Consider the following 12,885-nt stretch of genomic DNA (forward strand, 5'->3'; position numbering starts at 1 on the left):
CTCTTATGTGTTTTTTTTTTTCAAATCTCTTATGTGTTAAAAATAAAGATCTCTTGTAAAAAGGTCATAAAACTGGAAAAAAAAAATGTAAAGAGCCAAATATCTATTTTCTCCTGTTCGGAGGAAATAAGATTTCCCACGGAAAGAAACTCAAGAGGGTCAAAGATAAGTGCAATAACAACATTATTTCTCTTGAAATTATAAACAAAAAAAAAAAAAAAAAAAAAGCCTACTCTGTATTCTCCTCCATCCATATCCAAACATTATTGTTGTATGAATCTGATAGACAATATAATACAATACCATATTATACCATACCATACCGCACATTAATGAACCATGGGAAACAACCATCCAAATAGGGGTTACAGTTTTTTTTTTTTTTTTTTTTTTTAAAGTATCCCCTAATTTGGCAAACACCGTGTACTATTTCTATCCACAAACACGTAATATCATTCTTTTCTAATTGGATGTGTCATACTTGAATTAACTTTCTTGTTCCAATATATCACCGCATAATCACTTTGGTATGACAGAGGATAGAGTGTACGCAGACCTTATCCTACCTTGTCTATTAATGTAATTCGTAAAAAATGAACGTATGTGGGATTTAAGTTATTGCTTCTATGGAAATTGATCTTGAATTGCCTTCGGGGCAGGACAAAAAGTCAGATGTATATGGGGGTACAAGTGCTATTAATGATTCAACTGTAAGTCATGCCGGGGAAGAAAATGTGGAGAATGTTGATAGAAGTGGAAATGAGATAGGCATAGACATTGTTCATGTCGATGTTATAGAAAAAGGTATAGCCAACAGTGAGCCACAAAAGGGTATACTGCGTATTCTTTCTACAGAGAGTATGCTAGGTCAGTGGGATTTGGGATTACGATAAAGGCCAGTCGTAGGTCAAAGAAGTCGTAGCCAGCAGTCGGTTAATGTTGTTTACGAGAAAAAAGGACTGCAGCTCGTATTGGATGAGGGGGATGTAGAATTGCTGCTTGATACTTTATCTCTTATGAAAGCGGAGAGACCTAATTCTTACTATGCTATAGACTTTGACAAAGAAAAACGTATGAGAAATGTATTCTGGATTGATGCAAAAGGTAGAAATGATTATGTCCATTTTTGTGATGTAATTTATTTGGACACCTACTACATCAGAAACAAATATAAAGTCCCATTTTACCCATCGTAGGGGTCAATCCTCATTTCCAATTTTTGTTAGTTGGATGCCTTGGTTGGGGATGAATCATCGTCTACATTTTCTTGGTTAATGCGCACTTGGCTTAGAGCTGTCGGTGGCCAGAGTCCTAAAGTAGTTATTACTGATGATGAAATTTCCTTGAAAGAAGCAGTAGGGGAGGTTTTCCTGACGCACGACATTGTTTTTGTTTGTGGCATGTAATGGGAAAAGTTTCTCAAAACCTTGGTAATAAGATAAGTAATACTGAAGATTTTGTAAAGAAGTTGAAGAAATGCATGTGGTTGCCGCTTAAAGAAGAAGAACTTGAAAAACGATGGTGGAAAATGGTGGATTCATTCAAACTGAGGGATGATGACTTGATTCGATCATTGTTTGAAAATCGAACAAAATGGGTTCCAGTGTACATAAGGAATACTTTCTTGGCCGGACTCTCTACAGTTGAGCGGTCTGAAAGTGTGTCATTCTTCTTCAATAGTTATATTTCGTCTGAGAGTACGTCAAAGGGTTCATTGATCAATACAAACTATTCATGCATGGGATGTATGAGGAGGAAGCAAAAGCTGATATTGAAACACATCACAGAAAGCCTATAGTAAAAACTCTCTCCCCTTATGAGAAACAAATGTCTACTGTCTATACAAACTCGGTATTCATGAAATTTCAAGCTGAGGTTGTTGGCATTGCTGCTTGCACTATTCTGAATGAAGTTGAAGAGGGAACAGAAAAGTTGTTTAAAGTCAATGACCGTGATAAAAACCAGAGTTTTATGGTATCATGGGGTGGAAGAGAATCTTGCATCGTCTGTTCATGCCATTTCTCTGAGTATACAGGTATTCTTTGTAGACATGCAATTACGGTTCTAAAAGTATCTGGTGTCCCCAGTATCCCACCGGTGTATATATTAGAGCAGTGGACACGGGATGCAAAAATTAAAGGGAGAGCGTGCCGGATTCCAAGCAACCCTCTATATAGGACCCAACGTCTCAATGATCTTTGCATATTTGCTGCCAAATTGGGGGAAGTTGGATCTTTATCCCAGGAAACCTATGAATCAGCTGTAAACGCACTCAAAGCTACAAGAATGATTGTGTCAATGCAAATAACTCTGTGAAGACTGCTTCGGTCTCTAAATTTCATTTTCTCAATGCAATCATAATGTTGATGAAGAGATTCAAGGTGGCAGCATGGCAAAGTCCTCAAAGAGAAAGAAAGTACAGAAGAAGCGCAAGGTAGTATAAATTCTTTTTTCAGCAGGTTAAGTAATAGTTCCAAAAGAGACGTTTCAATAGGATTTTTTTTTCATTTTTTTATTTTTCGCTGTCCGCTCAAACTAATTAGTATAGCCAAAATATGCAAAACCTATACATTGATTATGTATATTATATGTATGTTTTATAGATACTATATGTATATTATATGAGGATTTATACTTCATATACAAAACCTACACATTTGCTGGCTATTATTCTTTTGAACGGTCCAAAATTATAATTATCTCGTTTTAATAATTGAAGTATTGTAGCTTCAATCTAATGTTGAAGTACTATCTACCGGTATCCAAGATAGCAGCCTGCAGATGGTATATCTTTTGGCTTATTATCTTTTGCACACACGTTGTAAGCTCGGTTACATGTATTTATTCCGTTTCGTCCTTTTGTAGGATCAATCAAACTCAAAACTACCAACTCATGAAGATGCTTTCTTCCTCAGAGGCACGTACAAGGAATGGTACGATAACTCCGGGCTAGCCCACAATTTACATGAGTTTAAGCTCTTTTGACCCTTCTTTATATGACTTCAGAATCCAGGCCCCAGAATGGAAACTATTGACGGATACTATGTTCCTCATCAGAGCGTTCATGGATTGGTGCTGCATCCTTTTTCCGCATTCAAATCTTTAAAACACATGCCCACAAAATTTAAAATTTATTTGCTTAACAGAGCTCATTCAATGATTTGGTATTTTTTCAGGGTCTGTTGAGTTCTTTTTCTATGTTACAAGATAGCTATTAGAGAAATCATCAAGCCTCACAAAACGTTCTGGTAAGGCAACTATTTTATCAGGAACCTGATGATGAGAAGATACTCGGAGTGGACTAAATTGTTGGTTTCCCTTTTACTCGCCGCTCTCGCAGGGAAACTTGAATTATATATTAGCCCATGGCGGTCATTACTCTGCTCAAAGTATTCAAGGACTGGTATGAATACAAATACCTAAACCTAGTAATTTTGTTGAATCAATTTTGCCCATTGATCAAATTTGCTAGTACACGTTAGCTCATAGTAAATTGCAGTTGCAGGGACAACTTAGCTTCAGAGCGCCACTGCTGCATACTTCTTTTGACATTCAGGGAAATTCATCTGATATCGTATGTTTTATTTAGTCAATATATTTGGTTATTTCATGTTTATTGTGGGTTCAAATTTCACTCTCGCTCCCTACTGTAGGACAATTCAACCAGTGTCACGGGAAAACATAAGCAGGATTAGTGTTTCTCTCGGCAGGATTGGAAACAATGCTTAATTTATCGCCTTAGGAAGTTAGCTGAATAGGAAATTAAGATTACTCTAAAAGTTATCAATGCCTAAGCATGTTTAATGTAGAAGGGGAAATAATTGTACGTTAATTACTGAAGTCTCCTGATAAATATCAATAAGAACTTCAATATTTCTTTTGTTTCTGGATGCAACATATGGTCCCGTGATATGAGAAGAAATGTTTCTGTTTTCTGCCTTTGTGTCTGAGAGTACCTACGGGTTCAATTCCAGAGTTCTGGGTTGATTGCATTTTAACATTAATTTGTTGCTCGTTCAATAACAGAAGACCAACAGTTGAATGCTTTGAGTCATCTGTTTCTATATCTTGACTAGTCATAGTTCCGTCGTCATACTTCAGAATATAATCTGTTCATTTACCAATTTTAATAGCAAGGTCTCTTAAAAATGCAAATTTCCTCAAAGGTATGACGAATTTAATTGGTAAAACCAAGAACTTAAGGATAATAAAGGTACCCAATACCGCCAAGGGCAATTCGCAAGAATGCCCTTATTTCGGGGTGGTCTTCAGGGGCGGACCCACTTGTTGTGGTACGGTGCTCGAGCACCCATTAACCCGAACAGGAACTATATTTTATACATAGGAATTTCTCCAAATAGGATATATAGGCTGAATAGCACCCACTGTTCAAAAGTTAGGGTGAGTGCTTTGGTTCAGTGTGCAAGTTGAAGTTGCACAGTTGGGTCAGGTTGAGGGTTCAATTCCCTCTTACCACAAGTTTTTAAGAGCTCTCCTCTTCGTTTTATTCCTTGACTTTTCCTTAAATAACTTAAAAATCTCATGTTTCTCAGTTGTTCCAGTTGACTTTTCCTTTTTTTTTCCTCCAAAATATTTATTCTTCTTTGTTTTAGACTTTTTTTTTTTCATTTTTTACGTTTAGTTTTTAACTTTTTCTTAGTGTTCTTAGTTAGCTCTTTCTATTATTGTGTTCAAATAATTTTGCGCTTCACTTTATGAGCGGTATCAATTTTACGGTAAAGGAAGATGAGCACCCACGACATTAAAATCCTGTATCAGCCACTGCATAAATGCCTCCTGAACACATAAAATTTGTTTGTCACGAATCATGATAGATTTGCAAAAAGGACATACGCTTCTGATTGCTCCATGTGTCATTCCATACGTCCGACAAATAAAAAAATTAAAAAAATGAACAAACTAAGTGCCAGCATAATCACATGAAAGTAAAGAAGGATGTACAATTTACATATTTTCTATAAGTAAGGTAAATATTTGTCGATAAAGGCATCAAAACATGCAAAAGTATGTAATTTATATGTAAAACTTAGGCAACAAACAAAATTCAAAAGATGAGTTACATCATTTTTATACGTTGATCACACACACACGCACACACATATATCAACCAATAATCAATGACAATATAAGTTAAAATACAGGAAACACCTTCAAAGCGATCATGAATATTAGATTTTTCTCCTCCAGCCTTCTCATATTCGATAGACGACATTTTATCGTCGATGGATATTTCATGATTACTTCCGCATTTTGACTCTTTCTGGTAGCCTTATCGTTATTTCTGGCTTTTGAGCTCTCTCAAAGCATCGAAATATCATCGCTATTGCTTGTTTTGAGTTGTCTCCGATGATTGAAATTCGCCGTTATTGACTTTTTGAGCTCACTCCATTGCCTACTTTGAGCTCCTCAGCGACTGAAATCTCATAGTTTTATTGCTTGCTTTTGAAATCCGACGACTAAAATCTCATTGTTATCTCCTTCCACAGGGGCGGACCCATGTATCAATTTTTGGTGCTCGAGCACCCATTAACCATGGCGGATACTCTATGTTGACATATAGAAAATATTGAATTTATGGTATAAAATAATAAATAGCACCCAACAAGCAATTAAAGATCTTGGTGCTTTGGTTGAAAGGTTGTAGGCTTTAGGCTAAGCCATGAAGGAGTAGAGTTCAAATCCTACTCAAAGCAATATATTTTTTGCTGATTTTAAGGTGAGCACCCAGGACCATTGAATCCTGGGTCCGCCACTGGTGGTCTTTAACTTTTGCCCATCCGCTAAAAAAGTGGTCGAAAATACCCGACGTTCTGGGTTCGAACCCCAGCCGAATAAAAAAAAAAAAAAAAAAAAAAAAAAATCGCAAGGCAAGATTTCATAGCAAACTATGCCTATTCGAGGTAAAGTTGTGCCTTGAGACATAACTTTTGTAGCATCCCAGCTGAGTAAAAAAAAAAAAAAAAAATTCCCAATGCAAGGCTTCATAGAAAAAATTCCCAATGCAAGGTTTCATAGAAAACTATGCCCATCCCACATAGCTTAGTTTTCTTCTCCAATTCATCTTCTTCCCCAACTTCATCCTTCTCTCCTCCTTTAGATTTCAAACCCAAGAACTCCAAGTATCAACAATGGTGGATTTCAAATGTTGTCATCAACTTATCTCTAACATCTAACTTCATATTGTTAGATCTGAAGGAAATAATTTAAGCACGTGCGTTTTGTAATATGAAAGTGTCACCATATTGAGAACTCATTTTGTTGCTTTTGCTGGGTCACGAACTCCATTTGGATACAAGAGAACACTTTGAAATTCAATTGTTTTTTGTTGATTGAAGTGATAATGTGGGTGATAAAATATATGGTATGTGCTGTGATTTTTGGTGGTGGAAGAATGAATTTGGTGGTAGGTAATGAATTTGGTGGTGGTGGGTGATGAAATCAATTGTAGTTGCTATGATATATGATGGTGGAAACAGTGAATTTGTTTATTGTGTATAATCTTAAATTTAAGCTATTAATTAATAAGACAAGATTTATTTTCAACTATTTTGCCTGGAGGCATAACTTTTTATTATATACACCTACAAGTTTTGCTCAATAGGGCAAACTTTGCTTGATTATTATTCAATTTATTTTTTTTATATGAAAATGCAACTAGTTTTGCCTCAAGTTTTGCCTTAAGCTATAAGGCAGAACTTGACTAACTTTGCGATATACTATTAGGCCTTAAGGCGTAAACTTGACTAAATTTGGAACATCAAATTAGGCCTTAAGGCAGATTTGACTAACTTTTGGATATAAAATATTGACTAACTTTGGAACATAATATTATGCCTTAAAGCAGAACTTGACTAACTTTGGGATATAAATTTTGTCTAAATTTGGAATATAAAATTAGGCCTTAAGGCAGAACTTTACTAATTTTGGAACATAAAATTAGGCCTTAAGGCAGAACTTGACAAGCTTTGGGATATAAATTTTTGTCTAAATTTGGAATATAAAGCTATTCCTTAAAGCCTAATTTGACTAACTTTGAAAGTTAAAGTTATGTCTTAGGTCCTAATTTGACTAACTTTAGAATATAAACTTAGGCATTAAGGTCTAATTTGACTAACTTTGAAATATAAAATTATGCCTTAAGGCCTAACTTGACTAACTTTGAAATATAAAGTTATTCCTTAAGGCCTAACTTGACTGAAGATAGGCCTTAAGACCTAACTTTACTAACTTTGGAATCCAAAGTTACACCTTAAGGCCTAACATGAATAACTTTAAAATATAAAGTTATGTCTTAAGGCCTAACTTGACTAACTTTGAAATATAAAATTATGCCTTAAGGCCTAACTTAACTAACTTTGGAATATAAAGTTATGCATTAAGACCTAACTTGACTAACTGGAATAAAGGGATGGCTAGAGACGTATAGTCCAGGAGCAGGTATGTGCTATTTATCCCCAAAAGAATTTAATAGTGAATGATTTTACTCTCTATTGGATATTGGGTCGCGGGTCGCTCCATGTGGGCTGACCCGACCCGGTTAGTAGAGATAAAGACTAAAAGAAGTTATTATGTGAGAAGTTATATTTTAAATCAACTAACCCCACTAAGGAGAAACTGTATTACGTGGATAATATAGAAAGGTTTCTTCTCTATAACCTCTGCCTCTCTTCTTAAAAAGAGCAGAACAACGCATATATGATATATATGCAAAATTTTCTTCTTCTCTCAATCTCCCTAAAAATACACATATAGAAAAGGCATTTACTTCGTGGAATACTAACTTCGATTCCTGGAGAATCGAGGTTGGACTTGTGACAATTCTTTCGGTGGTAATTACAACGACTTCCGCTGCAACAAAGAGGTACGCAATTCGTTGTTCTTGCCCCGTTATTAATTACTAACAATGGCATCAGAGCCTAGGGTTAGTTGTTCCCAAGTCTTGTGTAAGGGAGAGTCTCTATTTACTGTTTGTCGCAATTACTTCTCTCGTTAAATTATAAGACTGAAAAGAGAGTTTGAAGATTTTATTGCTGCTGTCTCTTGCGAATGTGTTTGCGGTTTCTGTCCGAATTTTTCTTCAAACTAATTTGATGAGTTCTTTTTAATTTGTGTTGAAACTGAGAGAACTTAATTCGGATAGAAGCTTAAGTTGTTTGGTTTTTATTGTATATGTACATTGAAAACAGAGCCATCAAAATGGGCTTGGCCCTTGAGGCCAGCCCAACCCAATCCGCTACTGGGGTAGGATTTTTTAAGCCCATTAAACTGAGGCTTATAAACCCAGCCCAAGTCAGTCCGCTGGCCCTTGAGGCCTAACCGAGGCTGGGCCGAGGCCGGCCCGTGGGCCAAAAGGCTATTTAGATTAATTAAAACCTTAAAAGAAGATAGTGAAAAAAGAAGTAAAATCTAGAAATAGTGATTACCAAATAAGTCTTAGTATCTTACACATTACTTTAATCATGTAACGTTAAATTCTAATCACCAAGTATAGAAGTTGTATTCATGATTGAAATTTAAAAGAAAATTGTGAAAAAAGAAGTAAAAAAATAGGAATCGAATTAGTCTTAGTATCTTACATATTTTTCTTATTTAGCGTTAAATCCCTAATACTAAATTCCTAATCGCCAAGTACACCTACTAAAATTTCTAATCACCAAGCATAAAAGTTCCATCATGAAATTGTCAAAAACTTGTTGTTACTTGAAATTAGTTGCAGAGCTTTACTAAATTCAAAATGGTAATATTTTAAGCGAATTTAAATATTAAGTATTAGTTTCTAAAATCTAGTTATTTGATAATGCTTAACTAATTAAATTTACATATGAATGTAGACTAAGATGGAGATGTTAATTAAGGCACCTTTATCACAAACGGATTCAAATGTGCTCGACGATGTATATGTGTTTATTTTATATAAGTTGCCGTAAAATTATGTACTTCCATATAATTATATGTTAGAAATATAACAAATTGGTATACTTAAGAGGTTCGAATTTAGATTGAAAACAAATTTTCTTATAAAAAAAATTGGAAAAAAAATGAAGTATTATTTCGCCCCAACCCACGGCCCTGTCAGAGTACGGTTGGGGCCGGCCAATTTACTCTTACAAGTGAAGGGTCGGGCCCATCCTGTACCCCATCAAATTCCTCGCCCTATGAGGCTTGGCTCGACGGACGGACGCTGACCCGTTTTGACAACTCTAATTGAAAACATCTCATCTTTCAATACAAAAAGTGACTTTGTTGTCTTCTTATCAATTATTAACGATTTCTTTTTAGATGGGCTCCACAGATCATGATTAAGTCATATGTGTGTTCTTGTTTTTTAAATGACAAAAGAAGTACCTTTACATGATATCTTGTAATTATTTTTGGGAGAAGACACGTATATGAATTTATAATTAATTTTTAAGCCGTATATTTATTTCTCATTAAAAGTGTTTAAAAGGTCAGAATGAAATATCATTCTCTTTATTTTTTGAGCCACTGTTAACAGATCAGAAAAAAGGGCTTCAGGAATTTTTTTAAGAGGTTAATGATTACTTTTCATCATATTTTTTTTTTTTCAAAACAAAAGAAAACTTTCTGAAAATTAAAATTCCATGTATCATATATTTAAAATCTTGGCATGACCCTTGTACTTTCAAAATCTACTCGTTACAAGCTTTCCGTTGATATATTACCCATTAAAAACGGATTTAAAACGAGTAAGATATGATTTTTGAAGTTATCTTCAAAAATATGACGCCTTTTTAATGAAAAAACTGCTTCGAAATTTAAAATCTAAAAAATTAATTGTTAAGAGTTACAATGTGTGATATATATTTTCAGAAGCTACTCGTTACAAGCTTTCCATTGATATATTATGGATGTTAACCAGTTTAAAAACGAGTGAGTTATGATGTGTTGAAATTTTGTTAAATAATTATTAAAAAAAAAAAAAACTTTTTTGTTTAACCTCCTAATAGCCATACCATTACAATGGTATATGATCCATAAACGTAGTTTTGTCTTCTATGAGTATTGTGGCATATGTTTTCATATTGAATGGTATGTCCATTCTTATTATTTCATTGTTCCCATTTCAGACATGGCTGGACAGGGACAAGCTCGAAGTACTCCAAGCGGGAGTTCCTGAAATCGAGCAAGGGAACAATGTATTAGAGTACGTTGTCGCAGGACACATTTCCGTGGATGTGAAATCATAAAGAATAATGTCCTGAAGGCGATGCAAAATCTAGTAAGGGATCAAAGATCTATACGAAGGGAAGGAGAGAAGAAATTCAAAGAGTTTAAGGCTTTCAAGATGTCTCCTAATGCTTCAGTGCCTGAACATATTGAACTTTTTTGGTTGAAACGAGATGAACTTGCTAATTTTATGAAAATCACGGATTGGGATGTTTTTCCAATTTTAATAGATTCTCTCTGAGAACCTTGGGGTAGTATTTTAATTGATATTTATCACGAGGTTTGGCCAAGTCAACATTTTGAGTTGTATGTTTGAATACTTGAAGCCGAGTGGTAGAGTCATGTCCTTATGAACTTGTAATTTGCATTGTGAATTTCTTTTCAATCTATGGAATTATGTTGTTTAACTTTCTTTTATATCTCGTTTATTTATTTTAAAATGGGTTGAGACTTAATTGAAAATTATTAAAATAATAAAATTCACACTGAGATTTTTTCTATTTTTGATTAAACGTTTAGATTGTAGATGGTGATCGGAAACTTTGTGACCTTTCGATTTTACACTAAACGTGAAGTCATTTATGGGAATTAATTTGCTTGAGTGTGAATATCACATGCTTTTATTTTAAGGGTAAACATTGATGAGTAAAAACTTGCTTAATTGTCTCAATCAACAAATATGACATCTAAGAGCATCATTGTTGATTTAAACAAGGGTGAGAAACTAAACGGTGAGAATTACGACATTTAAAGTCGTAAAATGATGTATGTAATGGAAGAGCAAGATGCTCTGGAAGGTATTAACCATGTTTTGGTTCACCCAGAAGAGGGTAACACTGCCCAACACAGAAAAGATCTGGAAACTTACAATGCGTGGAAAAAGAAAGATTCTACAGCACATGGAATTATTGTGAGTTCTATTGCTGATGATGTCATTCGCGAATGTGAAGAATACCTTACTGCTCATGCTATGTGGGCACACTTACGAGAGACTTATGGGGGTACCACTGTGACCCACCTTAGATAATTGACTATCAAATTTGACACTTATAAAAAGCGTCATGATCACAATGTCAAGCAACACCTTAGGGTAATGTCTAACGTGATTGCTCAACTCAAAAGTGTCGGTCATGCTCTCTCTGATGAGCAACAGGTTCAGGCAGTAATCCGGTCTCTTCCTAATAGTTGGGAACACTTGAAGGTTAACTTAACCCATAATGATAGCATCAAAACTTTTTCTGATATTGCCCGTCATGTCGAGCTTGAAGACGAGCAGCTTGGTGCTGCTAAAACTGTATCTAAAGCCTATGTGGCAGAATCCTGTGGCACAAAGTCTTCAGGCTTCAAACGCAAGAAGAATTGGAAAAATGACGGAAAGGGTAAGGAGACCGGAGAAGGACCCTCCAAGAAAAGGTACAAGCCAAATCCTAAGAAGGGAAAAGATGTTTCAAGAAGAAAGACAAGAGTAAGATGAAATGCTACAACTGCTATGTTCTAGGGCATTTTGCTCTGGCGAGTGTCCCGAGCCAAAAAAAGTAGCATTTCAAAATGCATCTCTAAGTGCTACATATGTTTCTAGCACTGTTTTACTAACTGAATCTTATCCTGTGCAAATTGTAGACTCAGGGGCCACCGACCATGTGAGTCGTGATCGAGAAGCGGTCGTGGAGTTTCGTCGAGTCTCGCCTGGATCAAGGTGGATATATGTAGGAAATAATACAAAGCTTGAAGTAAAAGGAATAGGTGTAGCATCCCCTTTGGGAGGATACCACTTACGAAACAAAAGCTAATTTCACACTTACAACGTTTAGAAGAAATTTATGCCAAAAGATATTCACAAAAATATTTAATAGCGGAAATAGGCCCATGCGAAAAAAGGGTTGAAAGTGCAGCATTTTTTTCCATTATACATTCCGAAAAATTTCTTAGAGGAAATAAAACATCAGAGTGTCAATTTAAAATTGTAACGCCCTCCTTAAATAGTCAACACATTTAAGAAACTTTGCTTTGAAATTATATTTTCCAATCAACACCACTGTAGGTTCATAATATACACGAAACTCAAACTTGCGATTATCATAGGAAACTAGTATATTCCTTTGTACATAATTACAAGGCAAAATGTAAACCCAGTACATGGCATGACTTGGGTTAAAAGTACACCTAAAATAGCAAAATGAGTCACCAAGTTCAAGTTACAAGCATATGGTCCTGTGTCCAACAAGCCTCCAAAATTTCATACATAAGTATGACATATGGATCATGTACAAGTCCTAAAAATTGTACAAGACCTAGATGCATATGCAAATGTGATCTTCACTAAGGCTTCCAAAAAGTCTACTCCAAATGGCCATCTTCAAATCTCCTCCCGAACATTACCTACGATAGAAAACGACTATCGCTAAGCATAAAGCTTAGTGGCGTATAAACTTTGGGCTTGGAGCTATTAGATTCTCCAATTCCCTTATCCATCGTAGGTAGCTCAACAAGATAATAATAAATCAAGTAAACAAGTATATCAAAGTATCAAATATCAAAACCTTGAAGAGTTTCCAAATGTCGAAATCAATTTTCGAAGTCTCAAGTGTCAAGAAAGCTTATAAATCAATTCAAGAGAGTTTGTCAAATAACCAATTTCGCCCAATAAGTACGTCATGCCATCACACCAAGCATAAT

The 12,885-nt window shown here is 35.2% G+C and overlaps 1 long non-coding RNA gene across 4 annotated transcripts; it reads left to right on the forward strand.

Annotated features, from left to right (window-relative positions):
• The first annotated feature begins 921 nt into the window (after nucleotides 1-921).
• Nucleotides 922-6,498, forward strand: LOC132044518 (uncharacterized). 4 transcript variants are annotated; one of them, XR_009412210.1, is made up of 8 exons: nucleotides 922-2,434; nucleotides 2,728-2,784; nucleotides 2,866-2,933; nucleotides 3,007-3,072; nucleotides 3,177-3,248; nucleotides 3,341-3,403; nucleotides 3,506-3,574; nucleotides 6,119-6,498. It is a non-coding gene; the product is annotated as an uncharacterized LOC132044518 (long non-coding RNA). The 4 variants fall into 4 exon arrangements; XR_009412208.1 differs by having other exon boundaries at nucleotides 3,500-3,574; nucleotides 6,119-6,494; XR_009412207.1 differs by lacking the exon at nucleotides 6,119-6,498 and adding an exon at nucleotides 3,654-3,935 and having other exon boundaries at nucleotides 3,500-3,574.
• The last annotated feature ends 6,387 nt before the right edge of the window (nucleotides 6,499-12,885 follow it).

The sequence above is a fragment of the Lycium ferocissimum genome, unplaced genomic scaffold (assembly GCF_029784015.1).
Source record: "Lycium ferocissimum isolate CSIRO_LF1 unplaced genomic scaffold, AGI_CSIRO_Lferr_CH_V1 ctg4698, whole genome shotgun sequence".
Lineage (NCBI taxonomy): Eukaryota > Viridiplantae > Streptophyta > Magnoliopsida > Solanales > Solanaceae > Lycium > Lycium ferocissimum.